The 22,963-nt window shown below is 52.8% G+C and overlaps 1 protein-coding gene across 2 annotated transcripts in view; it reads left to right on the forward strand.

Moving 5' to 3' along the window:
* The first annotated feature begins 14,185 nt into the window (after positions 1-14,185).
* Positions 14,186-22,963, forward strand: part of PLXNA2 (plexin A2) — a 236,939-nt gene continuing 228,161 nt past the window's right edge. The window contains exon 1 of one of the 2 annotated variants that reach the window (XM_055583110.1): positions 14,186-14,915. The gene's annotated coding sequence lies outside the window, so the exon portion shown is untranslated. The remainder of the gene's footprint in view (positions 14,916-22,963) is intronic. The other variant, XM_055583109.1, reaches the window with a different exon arrangement.

The raw sequence follows: 22,963 nt of genomic DNA on the forward strand, positions 1-22,963 counted from the left end.
AACTGTGCTGTGGGATGGGAGCCTCCCAGCTGTTCCCTGTGGCTCCTTTGGAACAGAGGTCAGTGGTAGAGAACAGCCTTCTGCCCAAGGCTTTCAGAAAAATCACTGCTTTCACTAGATTAAAGTTCAAAAGAAAATTGTAAGCTAGAATTTAAGAATCTTCCAGGCTAAAAGTGCTGTAAAAACTATAACAAGTACCAAGAGTTTTAGTAATATATTCTAGGTCTCCTAAAGGTTATAAGATAGTAAATGCTTAATCATTGGATGGATACAAAGAGATAAAGAATGACCACTTATTGAGTTGATGCAGGCAATAATTTTTATAGAGGGTATCCCCCCCAAATATATGTTCAAGTTTGTGTCTACTAAAAGTATATGTTCAATTTCTAACCCTAGTACCTCTGTATGTGACCTTATTTAAAAATAGAGTCTTTGCAGATGTATTCAAGTTAAGAGGAAGTCATACTGGATTAGTTCAGTTCAGTTCTGTCGCTCAGTTGTGTCCGACTCTTTGCAACCCCATGGACTGCAGCACACCAGGCTTCCCTGTCCATCACCAACTCCCGAAGTTTACTCAAACTCACATACATCATGTTGGTGATGCCATCCAACCATCCCATCCTTTGTCATCCCCTTCTCTTCCCACCTTCAATCTTTCCCAGCATCAGGGTCTTTTCCAATGAGTCAATTCTTCACATCAGGTGGCCAAAGTATTGGAGCTTCCGCTTCAGCATCAGTCCTTCCAATGAATATTCAGGACTGATCTCCTTTAGGATGGACTGGTGGGATCTCCAAGCAGTCCAAGGGACTCTCAAGAGTCTTCTCCAACACCACATTTCAAAAGCATCAATTCTGGATTCAGTTCAGCTCACTTCAGTCGCTCAGTCATGTCTGACTTTATGCAACCCCATGAATTGCAGCACACCAGGCCTCCCTGTCCATCACCAACTCCCGGAGTTCACTCAAACTCAGGTCCAGCAAGTCAGTGATGCCATCCAGCCATCTCATCCTCTGTCGTCCCCTTCTCCTCCTGCCCCCAATCTCTCCCAGCATCAGAGTCTTTTCCAATGAGTCAACTCTTCGCATGAGGTGGCCAAAGTACTGGAGTTTCAGCTTTAGCATCAGTCCTTCCAAAGAACACCCAGGACCAATCTCCTTCAGAATGGACTGGTTGGATCTCCTTGCAGTCCAAGGGACTCTCAAGAGTCTTCTCCAACACTAGGGTGGGCCCAAATCCAATGATTGATATCCTTATAAGAAGGCCATAGGAACACACACATGGACAGGAAAGATGACCATGTGAAGACAGGGGCAGAAAGTGGAGAGATCTGACTACAAACTAAGGAATTCCAAGGGCTCTGGACAACAGCCAGAAGCTGGAAGAGGCAAGGAAGGGTCTTCACTAGAGCTTTCAGAGGGACCCATGGCCCTGCTGACACCATGACTTCCAATTTCTGGACTCCAGCCACCATGAGAGGATAATCTGTGGGTTTAAACCATCCAGTGTGTGGTCCTTTAGGAAACCAATGGGCTGCCCAGGTGGCACAGTGGTAAAGAATCCACCTGCCAACGCAGGAGGCACAAGAGACAAGGGTTCCATCCCAGGGTCGGGAAGATCCCGTTAGACTTCATTGTGCTATGAATTTCTCTCACACATGCTCACTCTTCCTGCCCCTTGAGTAAATATCAGCTGCATACCTTGTGCTTGCTCTTGGGGACGGAAACCAGACCCTAGTACCCAGAGCTGGCAAGTGCGACTCCTGACTCAGGAGCACATTCAATCCCAAACAATTAAGATAATCCAATCCACATCGCCACTGATGCCTTCAGAGGCAGAATCTCCCCCAGGCAGTGGGAGGAGGAGGAGAAGGGGAGAAGAAAGACAGTGGGCTCAGTCTCAAGGTCACTGTGACCTCCCAGCCTGAGTTACTTGGGACAGATGGCTTAGAGGCAATGCCAAAGTTCTTAGAGGCTGACACCAGAGTCCACTTCTGAGGAATCGTGATTGAAAGTAAAGATGGCACAAGCTTCAAGGGACAGGGCACCTTCCAGAGACTTGCGGGGGAGCCCACACATCTCCATGAACAGTGCATGGAGCTGGCCTCAGAAATCTTGCCTTGATCTTGGCTTCTCCATTTATCAGCTGCATCCCTTGAATGAAGCGTTCGATCTCCTAAGCCTCAGTGGCCTCGTTGGAAAACAGTGATGTTGCTTGACTTCCTTGCTATCTTTCTGTGTTGTTCCGAAGACTGAAACATATCAGGACCCAACGCATCCCACTTTACGGAGGAGGAGAACCAGGCTGCCTGACTTCCCCAGGGCCACAGTGCCAGTTAGTGACAGACAGGGGCTGACACGGAGGAGCTGCCCTGTAAGTAGCAGGTTTTCTCGAGCCAGACACTGCGGTTTACAAGACTCATTTAATTCTCCTAACAACTCTGTGATGTCCACATTCTTTTCCTATTTTCCTGTTGAGGGGATTGACGTCAGCAAGAGGTTAAGTAACTGCTGAGACCAAAAGGAGTCGGTGGCACAGCCAGGAACCAAGTCCACTCTGAAGTCTGTGCTCTGAGCAACTGTACTTGGACCCAGCCAGCTTTCTAGCATGTGTCCACCTGCTCCTAATGCACTTGAAAACTTTGCCAATGCTTGCTACACACACTATTATGTTAATTATTAATTGTAACTTTTATATATTATTGCATTAAGAGAAGTGAGCATTAATTTGACTTTGAAGCTCGTCAGAAGCACACAGGTGAGTCACAGGTCCTGGGATGAGGTGGCTTCAGAAACTACAAAGCAATTTATCACGTTCTTATGTCAAAGGGTCTTTCCTATACCAGTAACAGTGAATTAGAAAGCATCTCGGATGTCTCAAATGAGGAGACGTTCAGCCTCCTGAGAGTCCTGTGCCGTCACATTCCATGTAGGAAAGGGAGACCCAGATCGGTGGAGCGGGGCTGGGCGGAGGAACACAGTTCACGGGTGTGTGCAGATCCAAGTCTGCAGAAGACCCCAGTGTCAGAACCAAGACCTTCTAAAGTTTGGCTCCGAGATGTGTATTTAGCCAGTTTTGACAGACTGGAGGAAAGCCAGGGTGAAGTGGTAACAGCAGATTGATTAAAATTTTTCACTTCCAAGGTAAGGTACAAGAGAAACATAAGGCCTGGCCTCTGCCCAAAAGGACTTCGCAACCTGATGAAAAAAAAAAATGCAATGCTGAAGCTAAGCACACTAGTGAGTAAAAAGAGAGGTCAGAGGAGATTGTAGCAGAAATGTTGCATAGCAAAAGGAAAAGACCCTGGACTCAGAGTGAAAACATCCAGGTTCCAGTATCTTCTCTGCCACATAACTGGATGGGTGATCTACAAACGGCTTAAGCTTGCTGACCGTCTTTACCTTTATCTTCTGGGAAATGGTGAAAGTAACTCAGCAAACATGTATCTAGTGAATTCTCTAGGCCAAGCTCACTATGGATAGAAACAAGTTTACAAATTATTAACCTTTTATGAGCATCAAGTGCCCTGAGCAGACCTTGGAAAGAATATCTTTAAAAACACAGGTCCTGGAAATGGCAACCCACTCCAGTATCCTTGCCTGGAAAAGTCTAAGGACAGAGGAGCCTGGAGGGCTGCAGTCCATGGGGTTACTCTACTGAGCACGTGTGCATGAGGGTGGAGGGAGGTGGGTTGGTATTAATAAACTGGTTCGGTTCAGTTCAGTCCCTCAGTCGTGTTCAACTCTGCAACCACATGAATCACAGCATGCCAGGCCTCCCTGTCCATCACCAACTCCTGGAGTTCACTCAGACTCACGTCCATCGAGTCGGTAATGCCATCCAGCCATCTCATCCTCTGTTGTCCCCTTCTCCCCCTGCCCCCAATCCCTCCCAGCATCAGGGTCTTTTCCAATGAGTCAACTCTTCACATGAGGTGGCCAAAGTATTGGAGTTTCACCCTCAGCATCAGTCCTTCCAAAGAACACCCAGGACTGGTCTCCTTTAAGATGGACTGGTTGGATCTCCTTGCAGTCCAAGGGACTCGCAAGAATCTTCTCCAACACCACAGTTCAAAAGCATCAATTCTTCGGCGCTTGGCTTTCTTCACAGTCCAACTCTCATATCCATACATGACCACGGGAAAAACCATAGCCGTGACTAGATGGACCTTTGTTGGCAAAGTAATATCTCTGCTTTTGAATATGCTGTCTAGGTTGGTCATAACTTTCCTTCCAAGGAGGAAGTGTCTTTCAATTTCATGGCTGCAATCACCATCTGCAGTGATTTTGGAGCCCCCCAAAATAAAGTCTGACACTCTTTCCACTGCTTCCCCATCTATTTCCAATGAAGTGATGGGACCAGATGCCATGATCTTCATTTTCTGAATGTTGAGCTTTAAGCCAACTTTTTCACTCTCCACTTTCACTTTCATCAAGAGGCTTTTTAGTTCCTCTTCACTTTCTGCCATAAGGGTGGTGTCATCTGCATATCTGAGGTTATTGATATTTCTCCCGGCAATCTTGATTCCAGCTTGTGTTTCTTCCAGTCCAGCGTTTCTCATGATGTATTCTGCATAGAAGTTAAATAAGCAAGTTAAATAAGCAATTGTTAAATAAACAAGCAATATACAGCCTTGATGTACTCCTTTTCCTATTTGGAACCAGTCTGTTGTTCCATGTCCAGTTCTAACTGTTGCTTCCTGACCTGCATATAGGTTTCTCAAGAGGCAGGTAGGACTATTAAAAAAAAAAAAAAAAAAGGTCTTGAGATCCTAAAGCTTGTTCAGGTTCTGGGAAGTGAGGAAAGGAACAATGTGTTCCAGAACATGGGCAGAAGTATGGAGAGAAAACAGGCTTAACAATTTCAGGAAACCCAGAGAGGACCAGTAGTCTAGATGGGTGGACAGAGGTTTTCAGAAATAAGACTGAGCATAGAGAGTGGGCAAGGTAATGAAGAACCTTGAAAGATGACCTATACGTCTTCTGATATTATGATTATGGGGTGTTATTTTTATTCAAGGGGAGGAAAAAGCAAAGCAATTCATGCTGCTCACCCAAACATCAGGACATTCTGTTCCTCTGTGATTGTGCTTCATGAAAATGCTCTCCAGCAAAAAAAAAAAAAAAAAAAAAGAGAGAGAGAGAAAGAATGATTAAGGGGAAAAAAAATAACCAGAGCCACATTCACTTCAGCTCCACTGAGAGCACAGCAGGAAGAAGTCGCTGTGTTTGCCAAACTCCAGAAAGAGACACAATTGATGGGGGGGGGGGGGGGAGGGTAGAGAGGGGGCAGGGGCTGGTGTAGCTTTATTCTCCCAAGAGGATATTGTAAATAATGGCGAGGTATGGTGCACAGAAGGGGAAATTACTCTGACAGGGCCCTTTTAGGGAGGAAAATGGAACTAAATACATGTTCCATTATTTCTGATCTTTCATTCAACTCCCCATTTACATGGGGGCTCCCCGGAGCTGATGTTTCCCCTTCGCTGTCATAAGTAGTCATTGACTGGAGCCAATCATTTCGAAATAAAGGCCCACAATTCTTCCATTGTCATGATTAACACAGGGTAATAATTATTAGCCACACGGAAAAACTGCATAGCAGAGAGATACCGCTGCCAGGCTGCCCAGCTTTCCCCACGCCAGAAAAGTTCCCCAGCATTCCACCAGGGGGGGCAACGTCCCCGAGAGACCACAGAAGGGCTTTGGGAGGCCAGGTGGGCAGGCAGGGCTGGGGTTTGTGGCTCAGATGGTAAAGAATCTGCCTGCAAGGCGGGAGACCTGGGTTTGATCCATGGGTCGGGAAGATCCCCTGGAAGAGGGCATGGCAACCCACTCTAGTATTCATGCCTGGAGAATCCCCATGGACAGAGGGGCCTGGCAGGCTGCAGTCCATGGGGTCGCAAAGAGTCGGACACGCCTGAGCGACTAAGCACAGCACAGCAGGACCTTGTGGGACAGCATAAGACAGAAATTCCACAAAGAGGAGAGGGGTCGGGAGAGCCAGGTGGGAGGGGTCGGAGGATGAGGGGAGGAAGTGAAGCAGATCCACCCTACCTGATAATCCCCTACTCGCCTCGGAAACATCAGGAAATATTATCAGCTGGATGGGTCGAAGGGGCTGGAGCCACCCACGACTCAGAAAGCGTCATAACAGCAGAGCCCTGGACAAGAGAGTTTATCAAAGGCAGGCAGAGACAGAAATATCCAACTGCAGGCAATTCAAAGGCAAATTCCTCCTTTGCAGCTCCATTACTGCACTGCACATCCCGGGTGGTGTCCTGGGCACTGGGCTCTCTTAGTCGTGGCCAGAAAGCTGTCTAGTGTCCAAGGCCCTTCTTCCATTCTCCAAGGAGAGAGTTGGAGTGAGGACAGCAGAGAGGGGCATAAGGAGTCTAATTCCTCCTTCTTACGGATGCGGAAACCAGGGCCAAAAGGAGGGAAGGGTCTCGTGCAAGGCCAGGCAAGCGTGGCAGCGAGGTCAGCACTCAGGTCGCCCAACACCCAGAGGGGAGGGGGTCCAACCTCCGTTTATTGATGGAAATAGTAGCCTTGCCATTTGGATACTGATTCTGAGTGCATAGAAGCCATTTCAGAAAGGGGAAGAAAAACACATACACAAAAACAAATAAACAAAAATCAGTGTTGTGACCCCAGAAAGAAAGACGAGGAAAGTTAGAAGATGACAGAACCAGAATCGCTCTTGCTCTTAATCTTTGCTTTCCACCTCGTATGTGCGAAGTTGCTTCGGCTGTGTCCGACTCTCTGTGACCCCGTGGACCGTAGCCCACCAGTCTCCTCTATCCATGGGGTTCTCCAGGCAAGAATACTAGGGTAACCGGCAAGAATTTATTTCAGAAAAGGGATAAAAACGGAATTATTAAACTGACTATGAGGGGAATGTGTGGACCTTACTTTCTAGGAATTCAAAACTCAGAATACAGCAAATAACGTTAAAGTGCTTTCTTTCCTGGTGGCTATTAATTGTTTCATGATTGGTGATGACCCTGTTGATTCCTGCCTGCCAAGACTTGCGCCATTTCTGACTTTTTCCTTTTAGACACTAGTAGTTCACATCCTGCCCTAAATTTACAGCATTGAAGCAGGCCCTGGGGTGGGCATCTGGATGCCAGGACATCTGAGTTATTTAGGCAGTGAGGGCAGTGGACTTTACTCTCCACCAGCCTCCTCTGGGCAAGGCCCCATCCCCCTACCCCCACCCCGTCCAAGGGCCCAGGATCAGCCGCTAGAGGCATCCCAGGCCCCTCCTCGCCAGCCCCTGCTCGGCACTGCCTCCCAGCAGATCAGCAGACCCGAGACAAGCCCCCGGGCGGGGTCTAGCTTTTCCAACCAGCCCCTGTTCATCACTCGAATCACACACAGGCTCCAGTCCCAGGGAGGGCCTGGCACCGCATTAGGTCCTCCAGGTATCAGACAGGAGAGAGAAGGCTGGGGGCAGACAGAGAAAGAGCTTAATGTTCTGTCCCTGAAGAGCCTGCAGTCAGAGGCAGGAAGAAATTCTTCTGCTATCATTCTTGTCTTCCTTTCTCCCCTAATTGGGAGGAGATGTAAGTTCAATTCTGTTGGGGTTTGCAGAGCCCAGATGCAATCAAGGAGAATGCAGACTCTGGTGCTTGGCTGGCCCTGCTCCCTGTGAATCCCACAGTGACCGGCTGGTATGCTCTCTCTAAGGCTGGGGCTCCAGCCCATCACCCCATTATCCTGCGGTGTTGTGCGGGGCAGAGGTTGACAGAAGCTAGTGGGGACCTGCACGTGTGGGCAACTTCTTTCCTCTGGACCAAGTCTCACGGTTCAATGCATTCACCCTGCGAAAGAGAGGAAAGTTGAGCCCATCAGTATGATTGTTTATAATAATCACCGTAACAACGGCGACACGCTCTCCTGTGTAGGAGAAAATGACTCTGCTGACCTTCAGCAGAAGCGGAGCTCGGCGATGTTCTGCTGGACTTGTGATGAGGACTCCCAAGGAGCCTCTGGCTCACTGGCCAGCTCAGTGCTGAGAATGGGGATTGAGGCCCGGAGCCTCCCGTGTCCTGCCACGTGAAGAGCAGACTCCCATACTTTCATCCCTTTTTCCTCCTCAGAAGAGAACAAAACTAGAGAAAAGGGATGTCAGAGAAACCCAAGTTCAAATTCGGACTACCTGGACGATCTCGGGTCAGTTCCTTGGCTTTCTGGTCATCAGTTTCTGCATCTAGAAAGTGGGGTGGTAACACCTATGAAGACCAGACTTGTGAGGACATGGAGTCAGGTGGGCACACTGCCAACTGCAGTGATGGAAGCAAGGTGGGCAACCCAATACATGTTAGCATGGACCACCTTATGACGAAAATCATGAGCAACTGAAGGGCAGGTATCCCTTTGTCTAAATGAAGAAACCTGGAATAAGGAGGTGCTCCCCTACAGGTTGTGATCTCAGAGGAGTAGACTGCATTGGCTCTGTCCTCGCTGCCTTACTCCCACTGGGAAGGCCTTGCCTGTGTCTGCCCACAAGACACTGCGTCCTCAGAAAGCCAGGCCGCCCAGCTCCGGCTGGAGTTCGGAGAGTGACTGTCCTCTGATTCAGGCTGGGAGGTTAACGTGGAGTTTGTGGCTGGTGAGGGCGGCTAAGCAGAGAAGGACCTCAAAAGAGCATCTTCATACTGTCTCTCAGGCAGTGAGGGTCCACGCCTTTCTGATTCCTGTACACTTGGGAGTGTCCTCCGAGGCATCTCAGCATCTCCGGTCCTCCCCCGCCTGTCTGGAAGAAGCAGGTGGATGGGGACCGGCCTGCAGTGAGGGCCGACTGCAGCTGGGAAGTGCCCTGTGCTTCCACACAGGAAGGGAACTGGGCAGAATCTCGGTCTGCAGCACTTTCCCGTGGATGCGTGGGAGAGAAGGAGGGACGCCAACGGGATGGGGAGACGATGTAGCCACCCCAAAAGCAGAGGGGTATCTCTAAGGCAACCAACTCATTCTCTCAAACACTGAACAAGAGGATGGACTGTAGATTCAGCAACTGAGAAGGCTTGGCTCTCAAAAGGACCTTTAGAACTTTAAGACTGCATCCCTGTTAGACAAATGTGTTGTGCTCTCCAACTCACAGCGAGCATCGTGTCTGATTCTTGTGAAGCAGAGCATGCAGGCCAAGGATATCATTTCCACTTTATAGATGAGGAAACAGAGGCACAGAGAGGCTTAGCCAGGGATTACATGGCCAAACCGGTAGTATGTCTCCTTTTGGGGGGATCTCTTAGGGAAAAAAAATAGCAAAGAGGACCCTGTCTCAGGTCTTCAGTACCCTGCACAGAACAGCAGCAAAAGCCACATGCCGCAGCTGAGCCCTTCGCCCCATCTTCACCTCCCACATCTGAAGCCCGGCGGTCCATGCTCCCCCCTCGCCCCCTGCAATCTTCTCACCCAGGACACACAGGAGTCTTTAGATGGATCCAGAGGCCCTTCACATAGGTTTAGGGCTGCAGTTGGCTGAGCCTCTGAGAATATTCTCCTCCCAGAGCAGCATTCTTGATGGATGGAGAGAGAGAGGGAGGGTTAGGGAGAGAAGCTGAGGACACAGGCACACCAGCTCCACTTGTGGGAGGTTGAGTGAGAAAGGAGTGAAATCCCGCCTTGCTTGATTTGGAGCCTTAACAGGCTGGCTACTGTTTAAGGTACACAGGAACGTGGGTTTTGTGAAGGGCCAAAAGGGGAGGAGAGAGGCGGCTGACATCTTTATGAATGGTGCTGAGAATCCTGGAGCAGGTGCCCAGTGGCCACATCCTGGACCGCTGTCCCCAGCGCCCAGCCAGTGGCCCGCCGCTCTTCATTCCCGTGGCCTGGCCCACACACTCCAGTCTGGCCCATCAGACCAGGCCCTTGGTCCCAGTCCATGTGGGGGGCGGAGGGGCGGCTGCTTCTGCACTGCGCCCGCCTCAGCATCCACTGGCAAAAGTGAGGTGGGGGGTGGGAGACGGAAGGGCCCACCCACCGGGGAACGTGTCCCTGCCGTGAAGTGGGGGAGGTTCAGGACGCGTGGGGCAAACGAAAGGGGGCAGGCGTCTTGGAGCCAGGGGAGCTTGGAGCCAGGGCACCCGCGGTCTCAGCTCTGGGAGCTAGAGGCAAGCCCGCTAAGAGACCGTGCTCCACCCAATGGTCACCGCTGACACTGGCTTCCTGCCCACAGCTCCAAGCATGCAGCCCCCCAGCCCAGGCCCCGTGCCACTCAAAGCCCCCTAAATGTATGCACGGGCACACTCGCAGGCAGCGTTCCCATGCTCAACACTGACTGCTTGCCACCCTCCCAACCTCCGAAAGAGAGCAGACTGGATGCTGAAAGCCTGCCAAAGTATGGCCGCCTTCCAGCACCAAAAATACCTCCCGCCATCCGAGGGGCTACCGGACTGGCATCTATTTGTGGGGCTGGAGCTGCTACTGTGACAGAGAGGACTTCCCCTGAGCATGGGCTTGTTGCCCACTTGGGCCTATTCTCCCCCAAAGTCTCAGGCTTGCTTGCAAAGGCCTGCGGAGGCCTGCGGAGGCCTGCTCAGCCAGACCTGCCTCTGCAGGAGCAATGCTTCTTTCTCCCGGGCGAAGTTCGGCTCCATTCCGGAGTGTGCCTTTGTCCTGTTCTCTCCTGCTCCTATGATCCTCCTCCCCAGCCCAAGTCACCCATCTGGGGACCAGCAAAGAAGAGCCTGGGGCCTGGAATGGCAATGCAGTAGGCACCAGTGATTTTGCAGGACTGAGGATCCAGGAGCACCGTGGCCTGTAGAGGTGGGTGGCTGGGGCGAGGAAAACCCTGTTGAGCTACAGTCTTCCAAAGATGAGGATTGGGCTTACAGCAAACATCTGCCCACCCATTCCTCTATTCATCTGATAGACATTTACTAAACACCCACCACTTGCCCAGAGCTGTGCTGGGCTGTGACCATCACTCCTGATGGACACGAGGAGGAACTTGCAAGGGGCTGGCAGAGGCTTGATGAGTCCCCAGGGGCCATGAGTTTGATATCAGCTGAACAGGATGAGAAAGAGGACATCAAAGCTCACAAAGATGCCAGGAAACTCAGGTCCGAGAAAGACGTAGATGGGTCTGAGGGCATGAAACCTATGAGCAAGATTATCAGCATAATTTCCCTTAAAAAATATGTGTGGAAGAAATAATCATGTACTATATACCATTCCATTTAAGAAATCTAATAAAGTCACTCTTAATAAATAATGTTTGTGGAATGAATGAATGAATGGATACCCAGTGATCAAAAGGATATGATTATTGGAGCACCTTTGAAGATCAAAGGCTCATATATATTGCCATTGCCTCAGAGAGTGTTATATCTAAATATACAGCATGAATCCGAGGTGTTCTTTTTTTATTCCCAAGATATATTGTTGTAATAATGTGCTTAACTAATAAGACCTATATTTGTTTTAGCCTATCAGGACTAAAAATATGAACAAATCTTTCCATTTTAATGACACTATTAAAATCTGCTAACATTTCTATATATTTCTATTTTAGCTCCCACAACTCTCTGAAGATTGAAAGTAGGAATTCCCATTTTACAGATGGACAAACCAAGGCCCAGAGAAGTTGAGGGTTCTTAACAGGTGCCTCCCAGTAGACCGAGTAGTGTCCTTGCCATTGTTGTGCTGGCCACAGGCACCCCCATCACGTCACAGGACTCAGACCTCAGGCTGTGCTCCATGGCGACGTGCAGACGGGGTGGCGTCGGGTCGTGTGCGACAGGCTTTCCTGCCTGGCTTCCCTCTCTCCCTCCCTCTCTTCACTATTTATTTGAAAGGGAGAGGGGAGACTGGGGTGAAGGAGGCAGTGAGTGTTTCATTTTACCTCCCTTACTCTTCCTTCTAGGGTTGATTTCTGGACCACAGGAGGTAGGATTAGAAAGTTATTTAAATTGCTACCAAAATCAAAATCGTCCCAAGACATAATTAAGTTGAGGCATAAGGAGATCAAGCCAGTCCATCCTACAGGAAATCAACCCTGAATATTCATTGGAAGGACTGATGCTGAAACTGAAGCTCCAATACTTTGGTCACCTGATGCAAAGAGCCAATTCATTAGAAAAGACCCTGATACTTGGAAATATTGAAGGCAGGAGAAGGGGACAACAGAGGATGAGATGGTCAGATGGCGTCACCAACTTAATGGACATGAGTTTGAGCAAGCTCTGGAAGATGATGAAGGACAGGGAAGCCTGGCATGCTGCGGTCCATGGGGTTGAAAAGAGTCGGACATGACTGAGCGACTGAACAACAACAACAACAAAAAAAGAGAGAGATGGAACCTCTTCCAGAGCCATGCAGCACTTGATTTGAGAACCAGAAGGTCCTAATTTTCAGCTTCAAGCTTTATCAGTTAGGTATTTCCAAGCCTACCACTGCCTATCCTGGGTTGAGCTGACCAGACCCATGCTCCATGTATCAAATAAAGAAATTTTCCAAAATCTTCTAGCAACTTCTTCAAATCATATTCCTTAATAAATTGTGGTTTATATTCAGTCTAACCAAAGTTAAGACGGTAGGCAAGGCTGTCTGGATGGAGAGACAAGATCAAGTTATAAAGAGAAATAAATAACAGTATAGAGTAACATGATAATTGCCTGGAGGACTGCCAACAATAAATACTAAAGAAGTTTAAAGAAGAGAGCAGGTATGGATCAGGAAAGACAGCTTAGACAAATTCTTTGTGGCTGCACAGGACACTACAAAGAATAACCAGTTTAAGTCACAAGAAGACAAATTTCAGCTAATTAACAGTGAGGAAAGAACTTTTGAGAAATGAGCTAATTTTTGTGGATGAAGTAAATCTTACATTTCCCCCACAATACCTTACTTAATTCAAGGGGTGATTGCACAGCATAACAGGTGAGTCTACATTTATTTCTCCTTTTTTTTTTTTTTATTCTTTAAGGCCCCTGCTGCCCTGAGAATTACGTGCGATTTGTTTTAGGGTTTCTTGTGATTTTTTCCCCCCCTTCTCTTTTCTTTATACTACTGAGGGCTGTGGCCACGAGAGGGCAGTAGACGGAGCTTATCAGAATACTTGGACGTATTGAGTAAACTCGCGTGTGCTCTGATCGCCAACAGGGACTATGCAGATCCAGCGAAGTCGCTGGAGTCCAGCTCGCAGGCCTGTTTCGCAAAGCCGCGTGCAGAGGCTGCGGGGGAACCGAGATTCTACAGGACGTGGAAGCAAGCAAGTTAAGGCACTGAGGCCCTGCCATCCGGAATCCAGGCGCCTCTCACCTTAGTTTATTAAAACAAGTTCTTGTACCGCTACCTCTCTGATTCCCCTGCCAGGAAGGCTTCCTGGGTCTGGACATAGAAAGCTCCCCGCTTGTCTCAGCCTCCCTACATTTGCCAGATGCCCAGGGTCTCTAACCAGAGTCGGAAACTTGCAATTCAGAGCAAGGCTCGTCTTCACATAATAAATATGGTAATTAAAAACAACAACAACAACAACTTCAAACCTCATTTGACAGCTTGTTGGCTTTCTGAGATTCACGAGCAGACGGAATCTGCTTGCACAAATTCCGAGAGCCCCCTTCTTAACCTCATCAGCCAAAGGCCGGTCCCCCCCACCCCCCGCAACGCACCCCTCCAATTAAAGACGAAGAGGAACTGTGCAGTATGCGCGCGGTGACAGGTGATGCTGGCGGGGGCGTGGGGGGAGGGGTGCCCACGTCCCGACTGACCTCACCCACCCACTCCGCTTCAGTCCTGAGCTCCCCACGCCCCGCGGGGCTCGGCGAGGCCCCCACCCGAATTCCCAGGCCCCAGCACGATTGGCGTGCCCAACCCCCCGCAATCCCGCTTTGGCCACTTAAGGTGGCTGGCGGGTCCAGGCTGGAGTTGGGCGCCGAGAAGACAGCGGGGCGGCCTCCCCCGGCCCAAGCTGGTTGTCCTTTGTTGACAGCTGGCGGAGGAGGAGGTCCGGGGGTGGGGGTGGCAGGGGTTGGGGGGGGGGTGGGCGGGGAAGGGGCAGGGGGCTGGCTGCAGAGGGCGGTGCCAGCGGCGGGCGCGGCCCCCGTCCGGGCGGGCGCGGCCGGCAGGGAGGGGGTTAAGGCGCGCGGCCTCTATGATAATGAGCCGCCTGGTAATATAGGGGGGCCGGCGCTCAGGGCCCTGCCGCCGCCGCCGCCGCCGCGGGAGCCGAGCCGCCGGGCGCAGCGCCGTCCGCGCCAGACTGGAGCGGGAGCGCGGCCGAACGCAGTTGCTGGGAATTTTTCAGCCGAGAGGGCAGGCGATCCAGACACAGGGACCCCGCGATTCAGACAGGGACCCCGCGATCCAGACCGAGACCCCGCGATCCAGACCGAGACCCCGCGCGAGCTCGGGAGCCGTGGGGAGCCCGGGGGCCGCCGGAGCAAGCGGAGCCAACCTCGAAATAGATCCGGAGAGCCAGGTTCCCGGAGGAAATGGGACTGTGAACGAACCCGGGGAGCGAGAAGGGAAGGAAGCGCTGCGATTGCTGATGTCAGAGGAGCCCGGAAAGTCGCGCTGGAAAAAATCTGAAGACAGCCGGGGCTCTGCCGCTTCCCAAGGAGAGACCACAGCCAGCCGCCACCACCGCCGCCGCCCCCCGCCCCCCACACCCCCTCGGCGCCTCCCGGTTCTCCCCGCGAGCCGGCCACCGCGCCCGGCGGGGCTGCCACCGGGCGGCGGATGACGGAGGGGCTCGCGGGCCGGAGACCGAGGGGCCACTTCAGGAATACAGATAAGTGGCTGGTGGCTTGACGTGGATTTTAATGAATTTGGACTCCATGTGGATGCGGTCGTCCGCGTGATCGCGAGCCGTGAGCAGCCGGAGAAGCAGGCAGCGCGCCGGCCTCGGTAGCCGGCGGCCGAAGCGGTCGGACCGGGGACGGAAGGACAGACCGACATCTCCGAGCTGGGTAAGCGGTGCCCAAGGCCGGGCGCTCGGAGTCCGCGGCGCCTGCCCGCTGCCCGATCCTCCGGAAGCGCGCTCGCCTCGCGGCGGCTTCCCCGGTGCCCCGCCTCCGCGGGGTCCCAGCCCCGAGCGCCGGGGCTCGGCTGCAGCCGGCGAGACCCCGCGCCGGGCCGGCCACTTTCGCGGGCCGGAGCGCGGCGCCCGGGCGCGCGCGCGTGTGCGGGCTTCACTCGGTGCGGCCGCCTCACGCCCCGGCTTCCCCGCCGGCGCCTCGCTTCCCCGCCCGGCTGCTGGCAGGCGGCGCTCCTCCGCGCGCCTCCACGGCGCACCTGCCGGCTAGCTGCGGCTCCGGGCAGCACAGGGGTGGCGGGGCTGTCCCGAGAGCTGCAGCCCCAAGCGGGCCTACCCGGACACCGCACCCGCAGGAAAGCCGGGTCCATGGTGGCCGCCGCTCAACGGGGGGCGGAGGGGAGGGCGGCGTTCCCTCTGGAGCCCAGAGACCCTGGAGGCCACTGGCGGTTTTTTGGAGCAGGGAACTCGGGAATCCTAGGCGCAGCTTCCCGAGGCTCAGGGAAGGAGTCCAAGGCACGAATGGGACAAGTGCTCTGTGCGCCCTGGCGGTGAAGCGCCCATCACTGCCACCCCCAGCTCTGAGCTGCAGGAGAGGGTCGGGGGCTGAAGGATGAGCTTACTTCGGGTCTGAGAGGCGCCTTATAAGCCACTTTAGAATATTTCTTTCCTTAGGCTTCTTCCTGCCCCACCCCACAAGTGATGTAGGGATCTTAGAAAATTCTAGCCCTGTTTCTCCATCCCACAGGTAGTCTCTATACATACGTTAATCATGGTCTGGATGGTCAGAGAGAGAGCCATCCCGAAACTGCCATCCCAGGCCCCTGACGAATGTCCACCTGTTTGGCACGACCCTTGCTCTAGGAAAGAGCTACCTACTCAGACTCATCCTGTAGGGATGGAGTTGGAGGGAGTCAGCTGTTTCTAGAAATGAGAGCCCTATGAAGTGGGTAGTGGAAATATCACTGGTCTCCTGTAAGAATCTAAGATCCTAGGGCAACCGTGGCATATCCTAGCAGCGGGTAGACACGGGACACTAGACAGGACCAGCTCGAGGTGGTGGCTTGGGGACCCAGCAGCTTGGAGGGAACCCACTGGGATCTTGGAACCCACTCAATCCCCTTCCTTCTATCCCTGAGCACAGTGGACAAGGTTATGAGCGGCAGATGAAGATGAGTACTGGGCTGGGCAGGGCTGGACCTTCTGGAAGCTGGGAGTCAGCTTCAGCTCAGCCTCCACCCCCACCCCAACAAGAGCAGGCTCTGTCTTGCTGGGCTTCTTTCCCAGACCTTGAAACTTCACTCTTCCCTCTGGACAGGCTTTGGGTTCTGGGGCCTTCCCCAGAGTGACAGAGCCCAGGGAAGAGATAGCTCTGGCTGGAAGAATTCAGCTATTCCTATTTGAGATGCACAACTTTTGTGCAGTCACCCCAGAATGCTCCAGGAGTTGCTAGCAGCTGCCTCTCCTGTGACCTCCTGGCAAGAAGAGAAGAATCCATTAACTTTCCCTTCACCCCCATCTAGTACCTTTTGAAGTAATTACCTAGGCTGTCCCCTCCTTGGCCTGGGGGGAGGGGGTCCAGAGGCAAGGTGGGTAAACTAAGAGCCATCTGGCAAGATGCCCTGGTAAGGTTTTGCTTTTCCCCTTCTTCCACCTGGCATCTCTGTTTCTACCCACCCTTCCTCATCCCAGAATGTGTCCTCGCCGGCTGTCAGCGTCACCTAAAAGAGAGGTTCCGCTCAGCCCTCCAGCCAGCCATCTTCGTGCACTGCTGATAACGGCAGGGCAGGGCGGGCTGCCCTCTCTGCTCCCTCGCTGTCCTCAACAAATCGTATTAGGATGGGGCAGATTGGCTTGCAGAGCAGCTAAATGGAAATGACATGTAGAGCGCTGTGCAATGGAGACGCGGCTAAGGAGTGTCAAGGTGGGAAGTGATGGAGAGTGGGAAGGGCCCCTCTGCCCAGGACTGCGAGTCTGGCAAGGGGATTCCACCTGGCCCTTCTCTTTGACAGGATGTAAGGACCAGGGTCACTCATAGCCTGGTGCCGGACGGGGGGACTGGTTGGCCTTTCAGCCCTAGGCTAAATGAAGAGTAAATGGTGGTGTCCCATCACCCCCAAAGAAACGGTGCAATTACAAGGTTGGTGGCCCTGCTCTCAGAGCTGCTCTGAACACCCACCCCTGTCCCCAGAGCACCAGGGAACATTCGCCCCCTCCAGCCTCTAGACCATCAGAGCCGCAGGCATGTCGGATGCAAAAGTTCTCCAGCTGTTGTAGTGGAGTCTGAGCTTAACATGAGGTTCCAGAGACACCCCTTGAAGAACAGCTACTTCTCTACCAGGCTCCTTTCCCACTTCCAGATCCTTCTGGCAATTCTGTTCATCTTTATTTCATGGGCACATTACAAGGAAACACACGAGCAGGAGGGGAGGCCAGTGACACAGTTAAATATACACGGCGGCAGCTGGCAGCAGCCTCAACTCGCCAGTTCAGGTGCCATGAAATATTTATGGCCCTGGAGTTGTCACTGTTGGGGGGGTTTCTAGTCTCTGTCCTGCCTCCTCTGCTATGGCTGCCTCTCCAAGCTCTGGGGTTTGGTGCAGGGGGAGGTGATTTCTGTCTCCAGAAGCGATATCCTTCCCCCACCCCACCCCCCGCCCCAGCTGTCTCCCTGCATTGCCACACAGCTGTCTCCACACACGCAGACAGGGATGGGGGGGAGCAGTATCATCTGTGTCCATCACAGCCGAGGGGAAGAGAGACGCCCCAAGCCAAGCCCGCAGCCCACCCCCCCGCCCCGGCCCGTTCTGATCATAGAGACCGGAGCATCGTATTACTGGAGTCTGAACTACAAATAAGTCAGGATGGTCAATAGGGAAACTGGCAGGAGCAGGCTTTGGGGTGCTGTAGTTTTAGAGCTCGTGGACACAGCCACCCCCCAGCACTGCCGCCCTCGCCCAGGGCCAGTCTGTTATCAATTCATTCTAAGAGCATCTTTCTCCCCTTTGCAGATGCTCAGTTCCAACAATAATGAACGGAACCGATTCCCTTATGGGAAACAGTTTTTTTTTTTTTTTTTTTTCCACTTAGTTACAAAGATTTCATGCCTGATTAGAGTAAATGAGGGGTGGTGGGGGGGGTGTTCCCTTCTTGTCTGGTTGTTTCTAAAGGTGAGCCCTGTGGAGACAGAGAAAGGCCGTTCTTCCCGGGGATGGGGGGAGGGGGTCAAACAGCTGGTCCCAAGGGCCAGGAGGGATGAAGGTAAGAGCTGGACACCCCCTTTCTCCATGGGCGTAGCCCTCAGCTTCTTCAGGGCCCCGTTTCCTGGCCTTTGGGGCATAGGGAACCTCTACTCTTCTATCTGGGATTCAAAGGCAGAAATAGAGGCCAGAAAGTTCTTTGTTGGGGAGCCAGGTCCCTACTGGGAAAGTGTAAAGGGAGAGGAAGAGGGGAGGCGGGGAGAGGAAAGAAAAGGTCCCAGCAGCGCAGGGGCTCCTGCTCCCACCGCGTTGGCCCCTGGCCTGGCCTGGTCCTGTCTCCTACAGGGTGGGGTGTTCCCTGTGCCCCCCTCTCCTCACCGCAGGCCATCTGCCCTGTCTCCCCTCGGCCCCCAGCTCAGCCCGGGCCCTACTGACCCTTTACCCTGCCCCCCTCCGCTGGCACCAGCATCCTCCTCCCAACCCCTGCCGGCTGGCCCCTCCCTGAGGCTCTGCCAGCTGTTGGCCTGGCAGCAGGCTGCCCCACGGGGATGCTGGCGGGATGGTGGGGAGAGTGGACGGAGGGGGCATGCTGGGTTCATGCAGGCCTTCAAGGCTGGAGCTCCGAGCTCAGGCTACAGACTGCTTCAAACCTGCGCATCAGCCCCGTGGGGGTGCCAGGTTTGCTAGGGAGCGGTCGTGAGGCTGGGGTTCCCTCCCCTCGGGGAACGCCTGAGTTGGGTGAGGAGTCCCCACCTTGGCCCTCGGAGACAGGCTATTTGCTCCAAGGCTTGGTCAAAGCATTTCCCTCTCCCCAGACCTAGAGCCCTGAACTTTGTGGGGATGGAACCCAGCAGACTGACCAGAGATGCAGACCAAGATACAGGCACGCCAGGCGCACGTGGTGAGACCCAAGTCAAGACGCAGGAGCAGTCACAGACAGGCTGAGGCAGGCGGGGGTGACAGAGGACAGAGATAAAGACAGAGAGCCTGACGGTGGAAGGGGGGCGGGAAGGGCTGAGAGCAAACTCAGGGACAGCCGGTGGGAAGGATGCGGGCAGAACAACCCTCGGGTCCTCCGGGGGCCTTAAGGGGGCTGAACCGGGAAACCGAAGCTGCAGGTTCTCTCCACTAGAGGGGGCGCTTGAAAACCAGGCTGGGCCCTAAACAGTGGCTTTTGTAGAGGGTTTTTTGTGTGTGTGTTTTCTGATTTGTTTTTGCTGTGTTTGTTTTGTTTTAGGAGAAGGAAAAATATAGTTAAGATATATTAGAAACTCCCAGCTGTCACTGCTCTGAGGCCACAACGGGCAGGGTCCCATTGCTGGTGGGACGTCGGGGCCCCGTCTGGTGGCAGGGGAGCAGGACAGGGCGCCTGCGGCATTAAGAGGGGGGCCAGGGTGGGGGAGCCGCTCCAGGAGGGGCCTGCCAGGCTGGCAGGATGCGTCTGGGGGCCGGGGGGTGGGCAGGCATTCTCAAGCAGTCCTGGCCGCCAGCTGGCCCCGCCACGGAGAGGCTCTAGCCTCTCTTTATCAGCGATGCAAGTTTTTGGCCCGACCCCAAAGTGCCTTCACAGGCTTTCCTTTTCTCCCAGCCCCACTAAACGTGCATTTTCCAAACAGTCTCAGGTGGTGGCAAGACTGCTCCTGAGGAGACTTTTTAAAAGAGACCTTTCAGGAACTGAACGCATGTCAGCGTTGTATCACTGATTTCATCTTTGTCTTCATACTCTCTGTGGGAGCCTTTCTCTGAATTATAATTCCCCCTTTCATTTCAGCAGAGGACAATATGGAGAGAACAGGGTCCAGAGGCTTTTCTCATCTGAGCAGACAGTAACCGTCTGATGGGGGTGGGGAAGATATTAAAAGTTTGGGGATGGCAGCGGGCCGGAAAGGAGCATCTCTTAGGATCTGATAGCTTCCTCTGATATTTAATCTTGGCTCCCCCTTTGGCTCACGTTTACCTGGGGTCAAAGAGGGAGTGGAGGGAGGAGAGAGCAAGGAAAAAAGAAAAACAAGATAAATGTATCATGTTATGAAAGTCTAATCCTGCTTTCCCTTGGCTAAAATTACTTTCGGTATGAGAGATAAAAGGCAGTGGAGTCGCCCTTGCAGAGTTCAGCTTGTCTGCGAGAAGGAAGTGGGGGAGAGCGCCCAGGGCCAGTGGATTATCCCCCCTGCTCTGCCTGCCCCCCGCAAAAAACATGTGTTCTCTCTGCAGCTTTGAGAGAGGGGGCGGAGGCCCTGACTAAGGCACCTTGACTTCTTCTCCACGCTGTCTGGGGAGTTAAACTTCTTGTATCTTTGCATTTACAAGCCTGCCTTCCCACCTTGGTTTCTTGTTTGCCTATGGAGGAACAGGGAGGGATAGCAGAAAGAGGAGTGGAACAGCTCAACAAACTCCAAGTGAGAATCGTTGCCCTTGTGCTGAACCAAGACAGAAAGACAATGAAACCTGGAATCGGAACCCACTTAGGTTTAATCAAGTAGAAATTGATCACTTAGGCACTGCCAGGAATGTGTAACACCCAGTACCAAGACGAAAATATAACTGATCCTACCTTCAAGACACTTACAGCATCCTGTGGGGGAGGGAAAATGAACCTCCCCTCCCAGAATTTCAATATGAAAGTAAAGGCAGAATGGAGTTAGCAGTATGCTGGGGGATCAGAGGGAGTGGAGGTGCAGAAGTTTCCCTTTTGCTCGCAGGTTTTCTGGGAGGAAGACTGTGATGCCAGAAAACCTCACAGTTCCCGTCAAGAGGGCCTGTCTCAGCCTCTCCCATTGCTCAGCCTCTCAGAGCTACCCCAGCCTTTTTTTCCCCCCTCATCCCCCTCCACGGATTTTAAACTGACACCACTGTAGTTGTTTTCTATTAGTCAACATCCTAGAGCAAGATCTCCATGTAGCACCCTCCCAAGGGCTTTGCACTGTGTATTCTATGTAAATTGCATCCCTTTCCGGTCTCCTGGAGCTGGCAGCTTGGACTCCACTGTGCTTCATCAGGAAATGTTGTTACTCATCTGTATTCACATTGAAGTGTCCAGAATCCTGCTGTTAGCGCACGCACTTTTGTCTGAAAGAACCCATTAAAGGGAACCCAGAGAAAATATATTCGGATTTCTCCCCCTCACCTTGACTGAGCAGGAAAGCCCCCTCCAAGAGCCATCCCTGCCTTCTGTCTGCCTCCTGGAGAAGGACTCTCCTTTAAAGGTTCTGTCCATAGAGAAGGCAGGAGGATTAAGGGAGGGAGGTTACAAGCAGGCGGATCTCACTTCAACTTGAAAACTTTCTCTAATCCCATAATGGAGGGTGGTGTTCTGCTTGTACCTTGATGTGTTCAGATCAGATTTGGGGTGCGAGGAGACCCGGGCCTGGGGTGGACAGAACCAGGGGGCGTGCTTGGATTGTAAGAGGCCTTTGAAACCTTTAAAGTCTATGCTTTTGAGAAATACGTGTATGTGTGTACGTGTGTGTGTGTGTATTTCTGAAGAGAAGGAATTTGTAAGCACCCCCGCCCCCGCCCGGTGTGAAGAACCACTGAACTTGAGGCTCCAGGAGCTTACTTGGCCTCAGTTTCCACTTGATGCTCTGGTGGTGTAGAGGCTTCGGGTGAGGAATTGTAACCCCAGTGCCTGCTCCGTGTCCCCAAGTGACAGATGACTGACTCAGAGGAAAGACGAGGGGTCCAAGGCTGGAGCGCCCAGGTGTGGGCATCGCTGTGCAACCGTGGACAAGTCATGGCACCTCTCTGGGCAGGAGGCAGGGCAGAGGGTTTCTGCCTTGAAGGGGCCAAGGGTGGAAGGTTCAGGAGGGGAAGAAGGGCTGGGTGAGAAAGCCCTGACTGCCCCGTGGAGGCAGGAGGGCCAGCGGGCAGACAGAAGTGACACCAGGGGACGTTGCCGCTTTGAAGCGGTTTCCTGCTCCATGAAAGCGAAAGGCCTCAGCTGGGCTGGGTAAATATTACGCTGGCCTCTGACCTCCCACCTCCCCTGACCACCCCCACCCCCTACTGCAGCTTCCTTTTTTTTTTTTTTTTTTTCCTGAGCTACAAAGATACCTGAGGGAGAAGAAGCTGCTTTCTGAACTCAGGGTTCTCATTGGAAGCCCTTGGCCAAAGCCAGGCGGGAGGGCCAGGCTCCACCGCTGCACCCAGCCCTGGGAGCCCAGGTCAGCCAGCCCTACAGGGTCTGAACCCCTGCTCCACGCTGAAGGCTGGTGATTTTTCCAGGAAAGAGGCAGTCAGGGTTTCACAAGCCTCTGGAAGGACTGGCCCCCTACTCTCACCCCAGCCACCCAGACCTTCCTGGCAAGTCCCTTGACTCTCTGTGAAATTAAAACCCATAACCAATAGGGTTTCGGCCAGGCAAACACCCCCTGAGGTTTATCTGGAAATTAACAGAATTCAAGTCTAACGCCCCATTCCGAGTGACCCCCAGCGTGTGAAGCCCTGCAGGCTCTGGGCCCAAGAACATAGCTGTGAGAGGCTTTGAGAAAACCATGTGAACCATTTGTGAAACTGGGAAGTCACACCTGGCACCCGCCTTCAAGATCCTGAGAGCAGCTAAGAGGGGTCGGAACAGATGGTCAGGAAGAGGCTTGTGTCAGGTTAGGGTCCTGATGCATGAGAACAAAGGGCCTGCCTTCACACTTGTGGCTCTTCCATCTTCCTGAAAGCTTTCTCACCTGTTGACTAATGCTCATCCTCCAATTGCTCCCAGGTCAAAGAGGGAGATACGAGGGAGCCCCAAGGCACTCTGGGAGAATGGCCTCCTGCCCCTCACACAGCA

The sequence above is a fragment of the Bubalus kerabau genome, chromosome 5 (assembly GCF_029407905.1).
Source record: "Bubalus kerabau isolate K-KA32 ecotype Philippines breed swamp buffalo chromosome 5, PCC_UOA_SB_1v2, whole genome shotgun sequence".
In the NCBI taxonomy this organism is placed as follows: Eukaryota; Metazoa; Chordata; class Mammalia; order Artiodactyla; family Bovidae; genus Bubalus; species Bubalus kerabau.